The following is a 24,493-nucleotide window of genomic DNA, read 5'->3' as shown; positions in this document are numbered from 1 at the left end:
GCTCTTGACAGGATCCTCCCATATTTATAGTTACACATTGGATTTTTTTTTAACACTAGAAATCACCCACTACTACTGTTCTATTTTAAACAATCACTGCTTGTTTAGATTTATATTTCTTGCTTTGTTTTTCTTTTTTTTTTTTTTTTTGGTAGCACTTATTTCCTTTTGGGATCACGGCTTTCTTTCTGAAGAACATTCTATAAATGTACCCATCAGAGAGACTTTTGATAGCCTCAGAAAATAACTTGACTTTACTGCTGTTCTTAAAAACTAATTTCAATGGATATAGTTAAAATAGTAAGAACAGATACTACACTCAATCTTAGCCAAAAGGTAGAGAAGCATTTTTTCAATGGGTATAGAATTCTAGACTAATAGCACTTCAAAGACGCCATTCCACCATTTTTTAACTTCGCTTGTTTCTGGTGAGAAGGCAGCCATCTGGCAATCTAATTCTCTGGATGCTTTTCAGATCTTTGCCTTTTCTATTCTGCAGGTTCATTAAGATATTGTGTGCGTGGATTTTAAAAACCTCTTTCTTGAAATTCCTAAACCTGTAGTTTAACATTTAAATTTTCAGAAGTCTCAGCTAGTACCTTGATGTATGCCTTTATATCATTCTATGGTTCTTATCAGAATCCCAATTAAGCATACATTAGGCCTTTTCACACTTTTTTAATCTTTATCTCACCTTCAGGCTTCCCACATACATTACTCTCTTGGCTGTGTTCTCTGTAACTTTCTCAGCCTATATTTCACTTATCCTGTCTTTAGCCATGACTAACCTGATATTTAATACATTCACTGAATTATTCTTTTCAGGTACTGAATGCTTTATTTTTGAAGTTCTTTTTTCAAATCCCCCCGGTTAATTTGAATAATCAATTTTTCTTAAAAAATGCTTTTCAATATTTATTTCTTGATACAAATAAATTATATATAAGTAATAATTCTAAGTAGGTGAATCTATTTCTGCTATTTGTGATTTTTACTGGCTTGTCTTTTTGCAATGTTTACTCCATGCAGTTGGTAAATTGTCCATTTAGAAGATCGTGCTGTTTAGGCTTTTATCTTTGAATTCTTTGAGGATGGTATGGCAAACTCATTTAAAACTGATTTAAATTCACTTCTAACACATGCCTTGGGTCATACCAACCAGGAACTGTTCCACCAAATTAAATCTGTGGGCCATACGAGTAATGTGGATTACAGGTGCAAATTCCACAAGAACTGTGAGTTATTCTCAAAAGTAGTTATATATTTATTCCTTTGCCCCATCTATTAACCAGGGAGAGAAAGTCAAGCATATCCTTTCACTTCTCATGTAGGATTTCTTTTTCTATGTTTATTGCACTGAAGACAGTACTTCAGGGGTTCCACTTTATGCAGAAAGCTTCTCTCAGCCCTTTGGACCAAAGCTTTGTCTCCTGCTCTCTCTGGACTTCTAAAATTCAGCTCCAGGCTGGTTGGGATTGGTTAGTCACCCTGGGAAATGCCTAGTGTTGCTCATCTAGTTTATAGATTTGAGGTTTCTCAGAGAAATACCCTCACACCCCATTAGCTCAACTATGCACTAAGAAGTTCTTTAATATTTTCCTATGAGTTTTAGATATACTGTGGGAGGAAGGATTTAATTGAATATCTGTTCTACCATATTACTAAAAAAACAGAAGTAACTTGTTCTCTATTTCTAAAAGCCCTGTACATACTATGTGCATCATTCATGTACAGTGAATGTTTGTAGGTGAACAACACAGTGAATATTTTCCTTATAAAAACATTTCTTCTGTACAGGGCCCTACATCATGATATGTGGACTATTTTGAGGAGACAGGCAAGTTATACTCTACTGCTGACACATATATTTTAAATATCAGCTAAATCATATATTTCAGCATACTGTAATTGAGGGTCCAAATTGCAGCTCAACTACATTTAAACAGCCCACTCTTCAGATGACAATGATCATTATTCCAAGTAAAGTACTAGTCATCTTTTTTATTTATATCTTAGTTAGACTCTGTTTTGACATGGATTTTAAATAGATCATAGAACAATGGATATATCATCATGACCTATTCAAGTATGTGATCATGACTCAATCTCTTCCTTCTCCCAAAAGACAAAGGGTGGTCAACAAAAAGTATATTCATGATGTCAGTAAATATGAAAGTCACAAAACAAACAAAACTGTTTTTCAGATGCAGTTTTCTTCAGAGATGACTGAGTGTGAGCATTTAAAGTATTTTTAGCATAAGAAGAAAGACTTAGTAGATTTTAGTGTAGAAAACAACATACTCATTAGATTAAGCTTGGATCCACATGTACCTAAATAAAAATTTTACTATCCAAGTTGCATACAATGTTCTTTGGAAAGAAAATGAGTCGCCTGTTTAACTTTCTTACATATGTTCACAATATTACTAAGAAACATATTTTCTGAGACCTCTAAAAGATAACCCAATTATGTAAATTATAAGGACATATAGACCAAGGACTTAAATTGAATAGCACCTAAAATAAAGTACATGCAGGGAAACAAGAAATTAAAAATGCATCAGTTCTCTGAATCCCTTAAGGATATTGTTATGTCTGCCCTAGTAAGTGTAAAATGTTGTGTTATGTAACAGTACGTATTACACAATTTTTACTTGAATAAACGATTTTGGCTCTTAAGGAGCATCTTGATTTAAAAATCACATCTGTTTCTGTCCTTTCCCTTTTTCTTACTCAGAAATATAAGTTTTCTCATCTGCTACATTACCTATTCCCAACAAGAAACCACTGTAATTATAGGTCTCAAGTTTTACCTTGGCTATCTGATTGAGAAGATGGAAAATCAGATCAGAGTGCCTGTTAACTCATTTCTATGATACTGTGAACTCATACAAGTGAAGTGAGGCTAGAATATAAATTTACGGGGTCCATTACATCTTGCTACATTGTAAAATACTGCCTTCACACCTTTGTTTGCTTTCTCCTACTCTAGTCACATTGCTTTATAATTTTTTATTTCATATGAGTTAGTAGGGATGGAAATATTAACTCATTTTAGATTTACCATGAATCTGAAGATAAGATGTGAACAAGCTCAGCAATGAAACAGAAGCATCAGGACACATGCATACCGTCTCTGGGCAGTGATCACTACACTGCTTGAAATTATACTTGTATGGAATCAAGCAGTGGCAAGCTGGAGAAAGACTACTTTCTATGTCTTTTCTTTCTTAGAACAAACTCTTCTCTGTTCACGAATTCTGTCTCTAGGCTCCCACCCCACTGTTTCTAGTCCCTTTGACATCTGATGAGTCCATTCTCCTTGGCATGTTTTGATTTTGTTTAAATCTGAATGAAAACCTTCCATCTGAGCTTACTTCAAAAGCCCCCTTTGAAAGGGACAGGAGAGCAAGAATAGTGATATCTTTGAGGTATTCTCCAATATATCATGCAGAGCCTTTCTTTCTGATTGCTTGTATAGCTCTTGATAATATTACCACTTTGTTTATATCACCCTCTCCACTTCTCAAAGTATTTTAACCTCATCTGGTTCTCACTTCAACTCTGCAAAGTAAGCAAAACAGACACTACTTCTCTTACTGCGAGAAATGTAGTCAGTCATAGTGATTGGTAGGTATAAACTGTGATGGGGCATAGATAAATTAATGCTTTTCACTCTTGCAGCAAGACTCACAGGGGCCCATATTCCTAAGTCTTTGAATGATGGCCAAGATTTCTTGACTTCCTTGCTACTACCCTACTTATGCTGTGAGGTAGAGGCAACTATTTCCTCATTAGTATTGATGACAACATATTTGACAATATATTTTAGAACTAAAACTAAACTAAATTATTCAACTTGAGTTATAAGGAGCAAATGCTGAGAATCTTAAAAATGAAAACTTCAGAAGAATGGAAAATAGCTGAAAATAGATTTTCACTCTATCTCCAGTGAAAAGCTTAAGGAACATATTGGCAGCAGGGAGGTGGGGAGGTGGGGAAGGGTAAATGAAAATTTTAAGGGAGGAAAACAACCACACAGTCAACTTTCTGATGATAAGTTTTGGTGAGACTATTGAGATAATAGCTTCTGAGGTGACGACAATTAAACATAGTCGCTGGGGCTTCCATAATACTAAATTTTTTTTAATATACTAGGAAGAAATTCAGGAAAATTCATTCACAATAACTGCTATGGATTGAAAGTTTCTGTCCATCCTATCCCAAGCCACATATGGAAACCCTAATCCCACTGTGAGGATATTTGGAGATGAGGCCTTGGGGAGACAACTCGGTGATGAATGGTAGTATCACGATGGAATGAGTGCCTGTATAGGAAAAGACACAAGAGAACTGACTTCTCTCCCTCTGCCATGGAAGAAGGCAGCCATCTATGAGCCAAAAGCCAAATCTGCCAGCACCTTAATATCAGAATTCCCAGCCTCCAGAACTGTGAGAAATAAATGTTTGCTGTCTAAGCCAGCCAGCCTACTCCGTTACAGTAGCCTAAATTAAGACAGTGAAGGGCACATAAGATATGGTTGTTTTCACAGGCCTTTTGATAGCCTAATATTGAAAGAAATTTAAACATGAACTTAAATTATGACAGTTTTTATACCTAGCAATGCACATTATGAATCCTCATTTTGGCTCTCAGGAGTAATGTATACAATATTTGAAGAGATTAATAAAAGCATTCACCAATTGCTCCAAAGCCTAACAGATACACTGCAGGCAAGGAAAGAAAATGAAAAAATACAGTATTAGAGCATTACATAATAACAGAATACTACTAAGAAATGGCATCAGAAATACAACATGCAAATGACTAGCAAGTATTCAAAAAAAGGTGCAGAATATTTCTCTTGGATTGTTAAAATTATTGTCAATCTGACACACACACACACATGAATACACCTAAAAACTTGGAAAATATGAATAAGGTGTGTAAATTGCATTGATGTCATTTTCCTGGCTTTGATATTTTGTTATAATTACACATGTTGCTACCACTGGGGGAATTTAGGTGAAGGATATGGGGGACCTTTACTATTTTTTAAACTCACTGTGAGTTTATAATTACTCTAAAGTTTAAAAATCATTGTAGGTTTGAAGAATTGGTACAGTTATTTATAATACTGATTGTAATCCAAGAAGAATATTTCAGTCAGCACCTAAAATACTGAAAATAAATTAATCTCAAGTGGTCAAACTGTTTTAGAATTTTTTCCCTGCCATTTTCCTTCCTCCTTAACTTCCCCAGTCTAGGAACATTACTTAATTGTTGTTAAATAAATTCACTGTTAAACATACTAGCTCACGTTTAAAGGAAAGAATAAATAGCTTGGTTTATTAGAAGACCTAGTTCTTTACATCACTTCTGTTGCTTTCTCAACTATAACGTTGCATGCAATGATGAAGTTCAATAAAATCCACAGCAGGTTGACTCACACGCACTTCTGTATATATAAAAGATAACCCTATTGTATGGCAAAGAGAACTATATTCAGTATTTTGTAACAACCTATAAGGGGAAAGAATTTGCAACACAGACATTCTACATGGAGTAAAAACTTGTTTGTGTAAATATATATGTGGGCTTTTCTGGTGGTTCAGACTGCAAAGAATCTGCCTGCAATGCAGGAGACACAGGTTTGATCCCCGGGTCAGGAGGATCTCCTTGAGAAAAGAATGGCTACTCATTCCAGCATTCTCGCCTGGAGAATTCCATGACAGAGGAGCCTGGTGGGCTATAGTCCATGGGGTTACAAAGAGTTGGATATGACTCAGGGACCAACACTTCATATGGATGTACGCGTGTGTGTGTGTGTATATAAGTCACTTTGTTGTATACCTGAAACTAACATAACATTGTAAATCAACTATTGTTTGTTTGTTGTTTAGTTAGTAAGTCATGCCTGACTTTTTTGTGATCCCATGGACTGTAGCCTGCCAGGCTCCCCGTCCATGGGATTTCCCAGGCAAGAATACTGGAGTGGGTTGCCATTTCCTTCTCTTGGGAATCTTCCCAGCCCAGGGATCAAACCCACGTCTCCCACTTGGCAGGCAGAATCTTTACCACTGAGCCACCTGGGAAGTCCAAAAACAGCAATACTTCAATTTTTTAAAAAAGCCTACAGTAGGCATTTTTATACATGTGTTTGTATATAGTGGCTGACCAAGAGGTAGGCTTTTCATCAGCCTACTTCTCTTCCTACGCTTATCGTATAGATCATTGACAATGTCAAAGCACTGGGTATGAGAGATCCCTCTGATGAAACTCATTAATCATGATGCTTAAATTGGGCCCTTTTACCTGACTCCCTGGTTGATATTCTAAATTTACCCCACCATGCTTTTCAATTCTTTTTTTGTTTTACTGATTACTATTTTGATTTACTGATTTCCACATGTTACTTGAGCTTATTTCTATGAATTCACATTGCCATGCCTGTCTATATCCCCTAGTAATTCTGTGATGCTATTCCTTCCCCACTGGATCTATTAAGAGCCCACCACCCTGCCCTTCCAGCTCCTTAAGCTCTCATCAGAAGGTTCTGTTCGGTCTCTGAAAATTACACAAACTAGTTTTTACTCCATGTAGTCAAAGCTTTGGGAACAGTCTGATCTCATTTTTCACCACAAATGGGAGCCTGAGACATTATCTCCCTTACCCCTTGGCTACAAATATTCATAAATTAGTCATTCCTGTTGATTCTTTTTAGATGTGCTTTTAGTGAGCTGAGAGTCAAGTGTCTTCTCTTGAAAGTTCATAAATGTGGATCTGGAGGCTCCAACTCGTCCCTGGAGCTGGAGGGACAACATGATGCCCATCTTTTCTACTGGACATCTGTCTCCTTTACTAGGATAATTACTACCTACAATTCCAGCACAGAGAAATGTAAAGTTTCTTTTCAGGTAAGCAATGAACTCTGTCAGGAATGCTATTTTATTTTTATTTTTTTGAAAATTATTAAAGCACTTACCAAGAATTCTTTTAGTTAACAATATTACTCCCTCCCAGGTCTTCCTTCCACCCTTCTTCCATTTGCCCTTCTCCCTTTCTCAAGTTCAGATAATCTACATCCTATGTCCCAGGCATCTTCTTAACAAGGGGCATATAGAGTTGAAGTATCCAAAGTTATGGTACTCACAGTCTTAGTGGGGAAAAGTCTGAGTAAAGGATTAGCAAAAGATTTTCTCCTTATCTATGGAAAAATTACTTTAAGATTCTAGCTCAATTTCCCTTGGTATCTGAAAAAGGTAGAATGTCAGCTACCAAACATCACCATTCATGGTTAAAAAAAAAGCACTGAACTTTAATTAGTGAGTGACCATGAACTGGGAGGTCTGTGGCCAGAACAATAAACACACGGGAGGAGTCGTGGCTTTGGGCTTCTGAGAGAGGACACTGGAAACCGAGTGTGACCTTCCGTGTGTGGCCCTGGAAGCTCTGTTCATAGGCAACTGCAAGAAATATTGTTCCCAAGAGCATGGGGCTTCCAGGGCAATGGGACGCTCACACTTTCCTTTCTAGCACACCAGTGGTGTCTCCTGGGTGTCACTTGGGTCATGGTAGGGGGACAGGGGAAGAGTGAAAAATAGTCCGGAGCTGGTGAGCTGTCCTCCTGAAGAGAACAGCCGATACTGCCTTACAAAAGCATTACACTTCTGTCCATCTAATTATCACTTGTGGCCTAAAGAGTCCTGTGATTTCAATTAACCAATGAACTAAGACCACTGACACGGGTGTTGTAAGATGTATGCAAATAATTACCAAGTATTGAGGTACACACTAATCAAGGTTTATGTATAAGGTGTTACAGAAATTTCGGCTCTAAGAGTTCTGACTTCAGGTTGGTGTTTGTGAAAATGTTTGGTATGCAGCCTAAACAACTGTCTCCTCCTTACACCTGAACTGATTTTTCCTGTAATTTTGCATCCTCGTAATTATAAGAAAATTTCATAATTAGAACTCATGAAAGCATGAAATATGAAGAATATACTGAGTGTGTATACCAGAAGACTGGGAAAAGATCTATAAAGATAATGAAAGAAATAATGACCTGTATCAAATTATAATTTTGATTTTTCTGGTCTATTTCTTTCCATACATATTTCTCTCCTACAAATGTATACTGAAAACCACTTCATATAAATATTTCTAAATTAGCAAAAATAAGAGACCAGGATGCTAGAATGTACCTTACACAGAGAATATTTCAATTTTACTCATAGTCCTGTATATAGGCAAATTCTCATTTTATAAATGTTATAATGACCTAGTGAAGTGTGTGTAATGAGACAACTCCCATGTCCTGGTTCATAATTAACTAACTTTTCTGTGTCATTCATTCAGCAAATATTTATTGAGTATCTAATACATCCTAAGGAATGTACTAGTCACTAAGGATTCAAATAGTGGGAAAAATAGCCATGATATAATGTATTTTCAATGAATTCTGTTGGCTTAGAAATCCTGAATAATAGGTAATAATTCACAAGTCTCTGTTCATTTAGCAGTAAACTATTTAACATTCTGCTTCTATTTGCTTTTGCTAAAATATTCAGGTAAAGATACCATTCAATGTCTATACATCGTGAAATAGGCTAAAAATATGTTTTGCTCAAAATCTTTTAACAATTGACTGATGGAGAAATGTGATCTTATAAATATTTGACTTCAATTTGCTTGAAACTGCTTCAATATCATGAATGAACTGTCAAAACACTTTTAAAGATGTGAGTTGTACTTTGCAGGGAATAATAGTCTAAAATAGATGACTATTACAGAATCCTATTTGTACAGTAGGTAAACTGTGGCCCCGAGGTCTGAGGAGCTGGGTGGTGCTTAGTCCCAGGGTCTCCCTGAACTCAAAAAAGAGGTCCTAAAGTAGAGATAAGTAACTCAAACACCTTCTTTTCACTGGGTGATCATCACTTCAGCTCAGCTCCACCAAGCACCTGCCAGCCCTTCTGTTTATTGACAGCTATTCTTGGTTCTCTCTGTAGAGTCCATCAGAGTTATTTCCTTACATATTGGAAAGTTCTCAACATTATGGAGGTATGAAGCCAACAATTAAGAAATGCCTCCCTCCAAAACATATAATTTATCATAATTCCTACTTATCAGTTCAGCATTATAGCACAGAAATAATATTTCATTTAGAAACAGCATAAGGAATGGGTCTTTATTATGATGGCATTTGCATGAGTTTATGAGCAGGGGCTGGCAAACATTTTCTGTAATGGGCCAAATAGTAAATATCTCAGGCTTTATAGGGCCACATACAGTCTCTGTTATATATCCTTTTTTTTTTTTTAACCCTTTGAAAATGTGAAAAATACTCTTAGCTAGAAAATTAACAGATTCACCTGCATTGTACAGTTTGATAAATTTCTGGTTTCTAGGTATGCAGGGTAAATACAGCCATAGCCATTTATGTCTTTTTGGTAACCAAAAACACATGCTTCTGTGTTTTCTACCTCCACTTCCTATGATTTGATACTAATACTGAATATTTTTTAATGTAAATTCATCAACTCAATAGCTATTATGTATCATTCATATCCAATGGTTAATTTCCATTTGAAAGAATGCTTTAATGTAATTCGCAGTTTAGACATCAAATCAACAAACAGTAAGGTTCCCTTATTTACTTATTATTAGATAATCTCAACTAAGTTCTCATAAATTTAATTTAATTTGATTTCTCCAATAACCTTACACTGCATGTACTTTTATCCCTCTTATAGGGAAGGAAATGGAGATTGCTATCGGCTAAGTGACTTCACCGAGGTAATCCAGCCAGTTTACTGCAAAAGAACTTGAACCCAGATCTCCTGATATCAAGTCCTAGTGTTTCCACAACAGCAAATGCATAATCAATTTATGGAAAAACATGCATCTATCTTCAGGCGCACACACACTCAGCAGAACCAATAAAGTCACAATGACTTGGGACTTTTTCTGAGAGGAATGTTCACAAGTACACCTTGGAAGCTATTTGGATCACTGCCCACAGGTTCTTTTTAAATTGGGTATCATAATGATTAGGATTCCTAACTAAGCAAGTAAAAATGATATTCACAAATGATCCTACCCCTAATAAAATCACTGCAGACTCAAGCAGCCCCAGCCTTTTCAGTGCTAGAAACTTTTTATCTCTGCGTAAATATAAAATGCAAACAGTACAAGGCAAATCAAGCAAACAATTGCCTAATGAACTTGCAAAAGACACAGGATTTCATACAATCAATGAAAATAATATTCGAGAATAGCTTTAATCACTCTGAAAGCTTTGGCTGAAAGAGGATCCAGAAGAGCGAGATTTAGTGAAAATGGAACACGGCTGGCGACGTGACAGTGGCTTTAAATGAGAATGATTTGTCAATAAAATGATTCCAAATGGCCCTTGGAAAAACCGATAAAGATTTTTATAAACTGAGTCTGTTTATTACTCTACTAAAATTCAAATTTCATAATATTACATAAAAACTACAACTTTAAACATGATTCATTTTTGTTTGATGTGAGAATGGCTATAGCTGCCTGTTTTGTTAGATAATAAACTACATGTATTTTCATCATTTTAGTTTTATCGTTTAAAATAAAACACCATTTGTATCGTTCATTACAAGACTCTGGCCCCAATTTAAGGGGATTCATTTTTAGCATTTTCTCCTCCCAACACCCATTTATTTCAGTAATGGGTCCCTCATGCACAGCTTCTCCAAACCAGGAAGGCTGTAGATTAAGTAAGAGAGTAAGGAACTTGCTCTCCTCTCTTGAGAGTGCAGAATCAGTCAGAGTTTGAGTCACTGCCACGTCCAGAACTGGCTTGTTATCTCGACCATCCCTGTATATTCTATGCAAGTCCCTTTCCAGAGCCTAAGTGCTTTTTTCTTGTCACTGGAATACACAAGCTGTTTACACCAAAACAATCATGAGAAGGCTACTCCCCCAAGAATACAATGTGATAATAGAAAATGTCAGGCCCTAAATCGCATGATCAGCAACAGTAAGATTTCCCTTGAAGTAGTCATGCAGTTTCTTAAGTTTGGGGTGAGGTTCCTATTTCCTTAGTTCACACATTACTTGCTTCGGCTTAGGCGTGAGACCACACGGACAGACAGAGGGAAGGTCTGTGGCTGGCTGTCATTACGTCTGGTTTTCTTTAAAATTAGACACTGTGACACGCTTTATGTCCCACAAGAAGTGAGTTCATAGAACGCCACTGGGTGATATTTAAGAACTTCTTGGTCTAGTATCTAAACATTTTAGAATATAAAAGAAAACAGCATGTGCTAATGCTACTACTAGGTTCTTTTCTAGCATTCAGATCTATTCAACTCTTTAGACTCCAAAAAAAACAAGATAAAAGAAAACAACTGTATTGAGAAAGATATTTGGGGTTAAAGCATTTATTTATAGTATTCTTCATTATCTTCCCTCCATAATAATTCTAGAAAATGTAGTAGCTGGAGGTGACAATCTCAGAAATAGGAAATCTTTGTGGCAAAATTAACAAACATTCTCTCAAGAGTGATCATTTTCTAACTTGTCCCCAAGCACTCCCTTTTTCAACAGATTTTTTTCCCCCCTTCAAGTCTCAGGTCATTGAAATCACTAAACTGTCTCCTTCCAACATTTCTGACAACATTTTCTGTTCAGTGACCATCACGGGGACAGCAGGTGGACAACCAGGAAGGCAATCACAGGCCAGTTAGATCTCAATGAGGTAAGAAACTTTGTGAAGGGTGGAAAAGAGATTTAAACAGATTAGTTAGAAGAGGCACTCTTGGACGTAGTATGTGTTCGATAACCATCAGTCAATAGCTCAGACAATCATAAAACTGTGTCCTTTTCAAAGGGAGAAAAGCAAAATGACTTGGCAAACATTTTCTATTCCTCTCTCTCTGCCACTTTAAAATGGAAGAATTCTGGATCCTTGCTGTTAACCAAATGGCATTTACAGCTCTCAGTTGGCATGGGGCAGCTGAGAATCTAAAACGAGGAATGCTTATTCCATTTCCATTTCCATGGAAACCAGTCACCAACTGGTGAAAACAAGGTAGATCAAATTTTTGAACAAGAATGTTGAAATAATCACTGTTTTAAAACTTTTCTCTTGCCTTGGGATGGAAAGCATATTGTAATCTCAGGAACACACCAAGATGCGTGTTCACCACTGTTTTGTCATAATTCTTTTCATAATCACAGTAATGATTGTATTAGTAGGAGTTTTTTGGGTCATTCTTTAAAGGACAGATTGCTATAAATCCAATAAATAAATCATATAATAAAATGCAAAATTAAATGATCTTTTAAGGGTTTTTAAAAAATCAAGATAATCTTATAGCAATTAAGTAAACCTAAGAATGCCTTTCAAAATTTATGATCATTGTTCCTCTTCTCCTATGTCCTCCTAGCAAATGCATGAGGAAAGAAATGTGGTGATTTCCATAGAATGGCTAGACTCTGATCAGTTTTCCTGAACAGATTCAGAAGGGATATTCAATCTTTTGACACTCGACTATGAAAATCTGACTTTGAAAAGACTTGAAACAACCAATTGTTACAGAGTGTAGATGAACTCCCTAAGCTCTGGGATCCATTTAGTTTTTCCAAGAGAATTTCAGACTTGCACCCTCCCCTGGTCCCACTAAAATCCATATACCACTCCCACTGTTTCCACTTTTAGAATATAAACATTCCAAACCGGTAGAAGCGATTTCCCCCGGAGAAATAGGAGGAAAAGTGTCAATGATTCATTTCATTCACAGCTATGTTGCTAAGTGTTCCTGATGATAAAACCTGTAAAGCGGTGCTAATACCCTGCATTATCACATGGGCTAGTAGGGCCTATAGTATCCTGAACATTAAGAATGCATTATCTGTAATTCTCACAGCAAACTTCAAGGAGCTATTTTTATCTCCATTTTATATATAGGAGACAATTAAGTCCCCCAGCGGCAAAAAGACTTGTCCCAAGTTATTCCTATAACCATTTAGTGTGTCTCCCCATATCAGACTTTTACATTCACAGTCACACTGCTCAGACACCCTTTCCTAATTCCAGCTTGTATTCCTAGTTCAAAAACATCACCATGTCTAATTCCTAATCTCTAGATTAATTCTAATCTCCTCATATCAGTAAAGATAAACATAATTGGAAATGTCTGACCTCAATCATTATTATTTTTTGAGCATGAAGAATTCATGTATGATTATTATTTTTAATTTTTCAGTTAAATTCTAAATCTGAAGCTGTTCCTTAAGTTGGTCCAATTATTTCTGATTTGCTTCTTTCCAAGGTATGCTAAATATTTAATCAGTCTGACCTTAATTTTTAAGATCAACATCGTAGTTAATAAATGAGAAGACAATAAGAAGAAAAATTTTTAAGTGTAATGAAATGGAAAGATAGATTTTCACTAGATTTCAAATCTCTAAAGGAATTATCTCAAAAGTTCCATTAATCAGTAATAAATGTGCATGGTCTATTTTTACCACTTCATACTAAAATTACTCTGTGAAAACAATTTTTTAGGCTTATACTACTTGATTTATCTCCTTGTTTAAGGAAAAGCCAGCATATAATATCTGAAAGAAAAAAAAAACTTAAATCAAAGTTTAATTAATTTATAATTTTCTGATGGCTAAGAATTAACAATCAATTGATATTAATGAACATGGCTCCATATAACTTACAATATTTTCTTTCCATGTAAATTTTACTCTGCTATTCAGAGTTGAAATGAAGTTCCTTAATTTTATCTAAGGAAAATACTAACAAGTATGCATATAAAGGGAAGATTTCCTTCTTTTACTGAAACTGTTCATTATTTATAGTCACTTGAGGCAGAAGAAGATTGAGGGCAGGAGGAGAAGGGGGCGACATAGGACGAGATGGTTGGATGGCATCACTGACTCAATGGACATGAGTTTGAGCAAACTCTGGGAGATAGTGAAAGACAGGGAAACCTGGCATGCTTGGGGTCAGTGGGGTCACAAAGGGTTGGACAGGACTTAGCAACTGAACAATAAAGACAAATAGAAACAAAAACGGCTGTTAGGGCAATTTTACTCAACAACTTGGAATATTAGAATAAGGACAAATTAAAATAAATTTAAATCTTTTATTTCTGACACTGGTTTTAAATTCTTCACCACATTTCATGGTCTTTTTTCCTCCCCTGGCTTTCTCAAGGAAAAAAGGGGCAATGATCTTGCCACAGAGCAGAGATATGGGGAAACTCAGCTTTCAGTTGTGCTAAATTAGTAATAATCATAATGCATATCAAGATTACACCTTAGAGTTAACAACTACAAAGCATGGCAGAATGATAATCACTTATTGCATGTCTATTATTCACCAGTGTCCAACACAAATGAAGCATGCTGTTTTCAGAGAGCTGTAAAAAAATTTAGTTAAAACTAGAGCATAATGCAATATTAGTTAAAAATAGAGGATACATTATGAATTCTTTGCATATATCTCAAGAGTTTGGACTCGGTCACAAAGGGCTTGAAGACAGAGTAAAAACATGTTCAGATTTGTAATTTAGATAAGAGGCTCTAGGAAAAATAAGAAATTTATGACTTCTCTTAACAAAAAAGAAAAAAACAAAATGGGTAAACAGGAAGATGCTTTTTATTCCAAAGCTTGCAAGGAGCTCACTAATACCAAGGCACTTCCAGCCACCACACATTCTCTTTGTAATGATTATTCCCTCTCATCAGTCATTTTTCAAGATTCAGGTCAAATGGCACAGCTCCAGAAGACTTCACTATAATGTCTACCTACTTTCCAGTGACAGCTCTTCTAAACTTTATTCCTCCGGTCTGTAGCACTGTTTTACAATGGTTTATTTGGTTCTGTATAAATAGAAGTCTTTATTTCAAATCTGATTTTAGGAGGAATGTTGTTCAGTTGCTAACTCGTCTGCCACTCTTTTGCCACTCCATGGACTGCAGCTCGTCAGGTTCCTCTGTCCATGGGATTTCCCAGGCAAGAATACTGGAGTGGCTTGCCATTTCCTTCTCCAGGGGAGATCGAACCTGTGTCTCCTGCATGAGCAGGTGGATTCTTTACCACTGAGCCACCAGGGAAGCCTTTCAGGAGTAAACTACCAGTAAAATAGATTTTAATGAGGTTTTTAAAAAGGAGAGTGGTGTAGTTGAGGAAGAAGGAACTGCACCCGTTACCCACAGCCTCCTGACTGACAGAGAGCCTATTAAGATTGATCAACAGGCTCCAGGCTTCCATGAAACACAAAAAACAAACGGTCTCCAAATTGCATCTTGCCTAAGCTTGTTTTTACTGTATCAGTTTAGTAACTGATCACTGTATTAGTTAAATGGTGGATTAAATCTTAAATTTCTACATACTCTAAGTATATCACTAGTTTGATTTTTAAGTGCTATTTTCCTAGTAAGTATTCAGAAGGTCTTTTCTGAATGAAACTGTTTGTCATAATATAAGCACTAGATTCTCAAAAATAACCGCAATTACTGCCATGAATTAAAAGTGTTCATTATTTATCAACGCTGTATTCAAAAACATTACCTAGTATCATGTTCCAAATCAGAGTGCATGATGTGATACAAAGAACACTCATTTGGAAGATTCACTTTCATAAGCTATGTGAACCTGCCTTGAATTTTATTTTCCTCCCCTGGAAAAACAGGGACACCGGTGTTACTTCATTTCAGTTTCTTTGCTGCAACTGAGTTAAGCAGAAAAGCAGTTTGTTCAAAAGACACAGTGAAGCTGAGGATCAGAATGGTCAGGAGCATGGAATTAACAAGATGGAGGCGAAGGATCAAGAAAAACACCCGGCTGTTCTATGAGGAAGGACCTGCTGGGAGAAAGAAGGGCTGTGGAGAAAGGACATAAGCAAGTGAGGGAGAGTTTACCTGGCCTTCTCTTTCACCAGCTTGCACATGGGCTACCCATCTTTAGCATCTAGACTACATGGCCCCTGACCAAGACTAGAGCAGGGGAGGATGAGCAAGCCACTACTGAATCTGGCAATTCTAGCCACTATACTGGAGAGCAGTCTTGGCTCTCCATCAAGATTCAAAAGACAGAACATTCCTTACACACAAAAAACAACGCAGACACTGGGGGCCCAAACACTACCTGCTACCTATCTGATATGAATTTTTACAAGTCAAGTGAGAATATATGTAAAAATGCTTTGTGAACTGTAAAGTTCTAAATAAATTATTATCTTGGTAGATGGTGCCTCTATATTTGAGAAAATGAAATCTGAAATGTCTTGGAAGGACTAATGCCAGGTGAGGGAATCAGAAAATCTGCTCTTTTTTCTTATCTCTCTTGGAAAACATATAATGACCCTGATGAACTCTATTTAGACTTTGCTGAGTTTATAGCTCAAGGGAAAAACAGCCAAGGTTTCTTTACGGGACAAAGTTGTTCTCCGCTCCCCCACCTAAATCATGTACTAAACTTATCAAAGCTATAGAACTGTTCACAGAAAATCCAAACAAGTAGATTGTGTATGCTGGGCTTCAAAAATTATCATAATTACATAGCCGTGAATTTTCAAGTATGAACAACATGAAGTGCTTGTCCATGTATCAGCACAGGTATGCTTTTGGAGGATATGGCTCAAAACATCCTCTCAGTGTATAAAAGGATCATCATTCAATTTTATTTAACAACTTATCTAACAGTTACTTGGGCCTCCCTCCTCCATTCACATTGTCCTGGCTTACTACAAATACATGTGTGGGAAATCTATGTGTATTATATTCATAAAGATTTGAGAAGCTTCTGCATTTAAAAACATGTGCATTTAAGATGAGTACCATTGTTAGCAAAGTCTCTTTTCTGAGCATCAGAAAAAACATTTCCCTAATAAGAAAAAAGGAAAAAACATTAACAGATATGAAGTTGTTGTGGGTATTTTGTTTCAACCAGGATGAATTAAACAAGGGTTAGTAGACCTAGTTGAAATAAGTTTTACAATGGAGATTCTAACAGAAGCTCATAGAAACATTATTAGAAAATTGGATGATAATAAATGGCATCAACTGATATAAAAACAGTACATACGATCATACAGTCTGAAAGAAAGAATATCCATATAACTTGTAATGGCATACCTGAATAACTGTTCAGATTTGCATCTGAGTTGCAAACATTTCAACAAATATGAATAAACACTCCTACACATGAATGAACCCCAGCAAAATGGGTCTCGTCCCCATACTTCCATGTTGTAGAATGTGGTTCTACCATTATAATGCCATCAGCATTACTCTCTGTAGAGCAATTTGATACAAATTCAGCACAGTGAAAAATTAAGCCACAGTTGCTATGGCACCTTTATATCAAGGAGAACTACTGCCTCAATAACTGGGGCCTCCATTGTCCCAAAGATGGCAATGCTTCAAAGTGCAGATGATGAGATGAGGCAAATGCATGGTTGTTCATGGAGCTCCTTCTGAGATGGTCCTTCACTTCAGGATTCCTTTTGCTCCCTTTGAATTAAATTTCAGTCAAATCAAGACCTCTAATTCTTTTCCATTCAAATCCCAGTTCTTTCTCAGATGCTCCATTACCCACTCTCCCACAGCACTCCTTCCATGGTGTGTGAGATGGGTGGATAAGAGAAAGAAAAAGACAATCAAGGGTTTTTGTTTCAAATATTCCTTTCTCCTCTGAGAAGCATGAAAGAGATCTGTCCTTCCTTTAGGGAAGAATTAAATTGTATGAAAGAGTCAGCCAATGAAATTAATAACACAAGTCGCAGTTAAAACTGCTGAATCACTCAAGTTCTAGCCAGATTCACCCAGTACAAACTACATAAACTGATGCCTAGACCAGGAGGTTGTGAGTGACAAATGTGTTCTTCTGCATAATGTCAATATAAGGCCATAGCCTATGGGAAGGTTAACCAGAATTGGGGTTGGTGGGGTGGCGGGGGCGGGAAGAGAGAAATCTGTGATATGAGGAGGGGAGATGTTAGAGGGCTGGGGAGAAAATAAAAGTCTATATTTGGTAATCAGGATAGGTGTGGGAGGGAGGTGATTGAGTGAGAATCAACCTCAGAAAGAGGGAAAATCAACCAAGAGCATAAAGGTCATACAAAATCTTTAGTAGTCAGCTACTCTCAGCCCAGGATCTAGCCACAGGTACTTTATCTGCAATTCATGCAAATTCAAATGCATTTACTAGCATATGCAAATGATATGCAGATGGTGGTAAGGATATCTAAAAATAGGAAGAGGTAAACTCTTCTAGCAAAGGTCAGTCTTTTCTGAAATTCATGACATGGCAGCTTGTGATGAGAACATGAGGCAGAGAAAGTGGGAATTCAGGGAAATCTGCTGGAAAATCATGAGTAATCAACTGTTTTTCTCAATTTCTTTAAGTTATTTTAAGTGCTCTATAGGCAAGATAATTCACAATTTTCCAAAGCAGGACACATCTTTAAGACTCTATGCCTTCTATACTCTAAACCTTCTCCATGCAGGAGGTTTCTGATTCCCACTGGCTCTTATTGGTCTCAGTTTTCCTACAGAGATTCTTTCACAATCCATGTTTCCAGAGCACTCTCAAGGGCTGTCAATCATGTGTAAAAACATTGGGAAAGTGTCTCTTAGGTTATGTGATTCCAACTTCAAACAGTCCCTATATCCATACAGAGAAAACTAACTACCTGCCACCTGAGAATCAGACTAAAACTTTATCTCATTACTCTTTTATCACCCTTAATAATATTAACACAATCCATATCTGTGGCAATTTTATATAGTTTACCAAAACATTTATTTACATTAACAATATGACCAACCTGATAATTATTCAAAATTTTTAAAAGCTATTAAAATATACTAGTAGAATTATTTAAGAGCAGAGACCCAAGCTCTAACTTCCACATGGTACCCTCTGATCAGACCATAGCTGAAGCCATTCTTAAAAAGAAAAACCAAAATCTATAAAGCTTTTTGGAGCATCATTTGGGTGGCCTTCATTGATTTCCACAGAATAAATGCCACTGTGAAGTCAGACCTGTACAGTCATTTTCTGTAATAAAGGATTTTTTGTTATTTGGTCAAAGTCATGTGTACATAAGGTGTTGGCAATCTTTGCAGACCAACCTCCTCTCCTTGGAGAAGCAGGGCTCTAAGCACCAGCACTTGGGAAAGCTAGGCTCTTGGTTCTTTACTGAATACAGCAGTAAGGCATTAGAAATAGCAGTTCTTTCAAGGCAGTAAACATACTGAAGCATGTGATCGGCATAGAAATTAATTTCTCATCTACTTGACCACAGGTTAATTAACTATGCAGGTGAATAGATGGCATGGGAACAAATCAGCTCAAATTGTGATTCTGCCACATGCTGACAATAGCCGCTTTACTTCACCTCTCTAGTCTGTCTCCGATAGTGGGTTGTTGTGAGCAGTAAATGAGAGGACCCACTGACGTGCTCACTGTATTAGCAGCTGTTTATACTGCATTCAGATGCAGCTGAGTAGCAACCCCACAGACATATAGATTATTTGTTGCTGTTTAAGTCAAACAGGGTCACAGAGATATTGATGTGGCAGGGGGAGGTTTTGCCAAGATCGCTTCTCCCCAAAGTCACAGATAAAATGAACAGCAAGGTGGAGACTGTTAACCAGGTCTCACCCAAAATCAGGACAGGTTTTTCTCTATCACCTGGCCTTCTTTGGTGACCTATTTTATGAGAAGAGAAATCATCATGTATATCCTGACCTAAGACACATTATCTACCTTTCTACCTCTTATTAAAGATTATACTTGAAAAGGACAGCAACATGGATATCACACACACACACACACACACACACACACACACACATAGTTATTTATCTTCAGTACACTGGAACAATAGGCTTCTACTGTAATTAACTGAATTGCTAAAACAAAAAAATCATAACATCTCCTTTAGCTTGTAGAAACAAAATTCTAACTTCAGTCCCTTATCTTACAAGGCATTTGATGTGAATAAGAAAGCAACCAATATCTAAATATAAATAATATCGTAATATTAAAATAAGCCCTTAGTCAGTTTGCAGTTTGATTATATTTTCAGCATATTCTTCTTCAGGTATCTATACATGGAGTGAAATAAACAAAACAACAGTGTTTTTCTCCCCAGATTGTTTCCTGCTCAGCCTGTGGACACTGGTTGATTACACAGGAGTGGTGCTGGGCGCCTTCCCCACCGCTCTATAATAATAATACAGATAACACAGCGCTAGCACTGACCTCTCAAGGTCTCTGTGCTCTCAACTGTACATATTTCTGGATATAAGGAAACAAGAGAAATAGAAGGATCCAAGGTGGAGGTTAGAGGAGAAGATGAAAAGAGAAAGATAAATAAATATACCTGTCTGGAAACCCTGCTCAAATGCTTAATCCATTATTTAAAAAGGATACTTATTTCTTTCTCTTACTGCAATTTCCATCTGCTTTAGAGGCTTTAGGAATCTGTGAGTTTGTTTTTCAAATAAGAAATTTAAATGGAAGCCACTATCAATTATTCATGTCAATAGTGCACTGTTAAGCATAAATTAAACCCAAACTTCATTGTAACCTATAGCATCAATCAGACCCTTTATCAGAACTGGTACTGTGAGCCCCAAGAGACGATGCCCCAAGTCCTTGAAGAGATCACATTGAAACTGGCAGAGGGAACAACAAAGGGCCTCAAACTGTGCAGTTTCATCATGATTCTGAGCCCTGGAATCATTCATACAGTAGTTCATAAAAAGAAAAACACTTCAGGTGTTAGGCTTATAGGAATTTGAGGTTAGACGACTACTTTCTACATTTACTCAGCTATCATTAAAGAATAAATAAATGGCCACTAAGACAACTCTTATGGGCGTAGTTATTTTCTTTCTTAGAGGTATCTGAGCTCTTTAATATTGGGTATAAAAATTTATTCCAGGGACTTATATCTTGGTGTTAAAAAGTATATTCAAGGGACTTATATAGAGAAGCAGACAGGATTTGGGAAAATCAGTGAGGAAGAATGCAGCATTCTAGACTAGCAACAGTGGGAAATCCCTGGATCTAAGAAGTTTTGGGAAGTAGTGGTCACTGAACCCACAAAAGGCAGTTCTTGGAAGTCAGCCTTAGGGCCACCTAAGAGGAAATATGATCATCTGGGACACAGGTAACCCCCAAGAGCTCGGCAAGGAGGGAGCAGAAAGTAAATACCCTTTCTTTACTCTTCTGCATCCCACTGATGTCCTGCTTGAATATTCAACTGGCTAAACCCAGTGGAAAGCCAGAGGGCAACTGCTAAGTCACTTCAGTCGTGTCTGACTCTATGCGACCCCATCCCTGGGATTCTCCAGGCAAGAACACTGGAGTGGGTTGCCATGTCCTTCTCCAATGCATAAAAGTGAAAAGTGAAAGTGAAGTGGTTCAGTAAAGTCTGACTCTTTGCGACCCCATGGACTGCAGCCTACCAGGCTCCTCCGTCCATGGGATTTTCCAGGCAAGAGTACTGGAGTGGGGTGCCATTGCCTTCTTTGGCCAGAGGGCAAGGGAGTCCCTTAATGCAGTCCTCAGAGGTCAGCTTTCTGGGTGGAGAGTAAGAGTTATCCAGCACAAGGTTCCTTATATATAACACCCTTTAATAGTTACTACTTTGGGATACATTTTGCTAATTCATCTAGATGAGCCAGTCAAGGTTGATACTCTTGCAACTTTTGTATGACCAAACAGACATTTCATATGTCAAACTAAGTTGGAACTCATCTCAGAATCTGTTTTTGCCTCTCTATTCCCTATCTTGGTATGTGTGACCCCATTTACAATAGCAAAGGTTTTATTCACTAAAAAAAGTAAGTTCACAGATGCTGTGAAAACTCACTTGAGGGCATCCAACTCAGATGCAGGAGGTGAGAGAAGGTTTCCCAGGAGAAGTGATGTGAGTGGAAAGGAAAGGAGGAATTACATGGAGGCAGATGTGGAAGGTTGAATGAGTGTGGCACCTTTGGGGAACTATGCAAGTCCTGCAGGGTTGATACATAAAGTGGGGGAGGGGTAGACACACACAGCAGAACAGACTTAATAATGAGGGAAGAGGTGGGTCATGAAGGATCTTGCATTTTAATAAAATTTCAAGGTATTAAATCTCCCTGGTGGCTCAGATGGTAAAAACCTGCCTGCAATGTAGGACACCCGGTTAGATCCCTGTCGAGAAGATCCCCTGGAGAAGGGAATGGCTAACCACTCCAGTATTCTTGCCTGGAGAATTCCACGGACAGAGGAGCCTGGTGGGCCACAGTCCATGGGGTCGAAAAGAGTTGGATGTGACTGAGTGACTAATATTATCTTTGATTGAGTATCTAAAAGAGTTTTTAGTATTCTTATTTTGGTTCTAAAATATCACTTGGGCAGTAGGATGAGGTGAGACTGGAGACAGGGAGACCATCTAGGAGATTTTCCAAGGATGCAGGTGAGAAGAAGGGATTAGACTAACAGAGGGCTAGTGTGGATGGATGGACAGGGGAGACGAGCATCAGTCTTTGGAGAACCATAAAGAGGTAGACTTAAATGGTGAGGATGGTCAGGACTTGTGACTAATGGCTAGTGAGGGACGGGGCGGGAATGCTGGTTTCTGGTCTGAGAGCAGAATTTTCCTACTGTTAATCAGTTTTCTGTGAGGCCCCAGACATGGACCACTTCCCAGAATCTAGAAGATGGTCCCAAATGTTATTTCAACATACTGCATCATGAACCTATGTGATAGAAACAAAATTTCTACAATGTTTGTTGCAGGTTCTTTCATGGACAAAAAAAAATCTATAGATGTCTACGGAAAGTATCAGATTATTTTTCACAACCATCTCTTTTGAACACATTTGGCCTCTGGTACGTACATTTATAGTCAACATTACATAAATTCATGTGCTAATCATTGATCAAGTATATAGTAGGATTGTTGTGATTTTTGTTGTTTAGTCTCTAAGTCATGTCCAACTCTCTTGTGACCCCAAGGACTGTAGCCCACCAGTCTCCACTGTCCATGGGATTTCCCAGGCAAGAATATTGGAATGGGTTGCCATTTCCTTCTCCATATAGTAGTATGAAAGTGAAAGTTATTCAGTCGTGTCTGAGTCTCTGCAACCCCATGGACTATATAGTCCTTGGAATTCTCCAGGTCACAAGGCTGGAGTGGGTAGCTGTTCCCTTCTCCAGGGGATATTCCCAATCCAAGGATCAAACCCAGGTCTCCCGCATTGCAGGCAGATTCTTTACCAGCTGAGCCACCAAGGAAGCCCAAGAATACTGGAGAGGGTAGCCTATCCCTTCTCCAGCAGATCTTCCTGACGCAGGAATCGAACTGGGGCCTCCTGCATTGCAGGCGGACTCTTTACCAGCTGAGCTACCAGGGAATCTCACATAGGAGTAAATTACAGTGTTATTCTGTGAAAGGATGAGCAGAAATTTTTCAAAAATGTTTGGAAAAAAACAATCAGCCTCTGTTAATGGCTCCAATTCTCCTGGGTGGGTTTTTGTCTGACCTACTTAGCTATAGGATAATTTTATCTGACCATGTGTGGCTAAATCCTGGGTATCAAGAATCGATGCTTCTACAGGCTAAGATTGTAGATTTCAAGTGCGGTCTTCTCTCCAGTGCCGAGATAAAATAGTTGCTGTAACGGTAGACAGCACGGCCTACATTGACCAGGTCTGCTTTTGAATACCATCTCCTAACAACAGTCCTCATCTGCAGGGATGAGAATAAAAAGGCCAAACAACATGGTGACATTCTTAAAACCAGAAATGATGTGTGAAAAGGATACTAAAGAACCAGAAGAAATGTACTTCCATCCACCCTGGCTAAATCTTCCCGGGAATAGAGATAAGGGACAAAGACAAAAACTCCATTCCTTTTGGAAAATGAGTCTTTAACCTATGAGTTGGTTTGTTTTGAAAGGGAATTAGATTCTAGGCTCACAAAGCACAGATTCAAGATACAGCATGTGGTCTCATCTCCCACTAAATATGTTGCTATGACTCTTAAGCAAAGGGAACATTTAAAAAGAAGCAACCTAGGGAAGGAAAAATCTAACTCAGACATCAATAATTCATTTATCAGAAATGGGAGTAGTGGCATGAAATGCCAGGAGACTGTTTCATTTAGAGTGAGGCATTTTCTATTTTAAGCCTAGAACAATGCAGACAGCTTTATTCTGCAAGTTAATATGAATGGAGGGAAAGTGAAATGGGAGAACAGGTTTTAAGGTCTCTCTCAATCATGCTATTTCTTCAGTATCTGTTATTTAGGTTTGACACACCACTGTTTGGGGACTTGAAAAAAAGTGATAAGAAAAGGACTTTGATAACTTTTTTTTACTTCAAAGGTGATTTTCTTTACCCCAAAGCTTTAGTGCTAGAAATGTAATCAGGTAAACCTGAGAGAGATGATTGGCATATAGTTTCGAGGGTACATTGTTAGTACAGTC

General features: G+C 37.5%; 1 protein-coding gene and 1 pseudogene across 4 annotated transcripts in view; both read right to left on the bottom strand.

Moving 5' to 3' along the window:
* Positions 1-24,493, bottom strand: part of PCSK5 (proprotein convertase subtilisin/kexin type 5) — a 498,339-nt gene that overhangs the window by 327,914 nt on the left and 145,932 nt on the right. The gene's annotated exons all lie outside the window — the stretch shown is intronic.
* On the bottom strand, positions 202-349 carry LOC136148812 (U2 spliceosomal RNA; annotated as a pseudogene).

Source organism: Muntiacus reevesi, chromosome 17, assembly GCF_963930625.1.
Source record: "Muntiacus reevesi chromosome 17, mMunRee1.1, whole genome shotgun sequence".
In the NCBI taxonomy this organism is placed as follows: Eukaryota; Metazoa; Chordata; class Mammalia; order Artiodactyla; family Cervidae; genus Muntiacus; species Muntiacus reevesi.
This window is presented reverse-complemented; position numbering and strand designations above follow the sequence as displayed.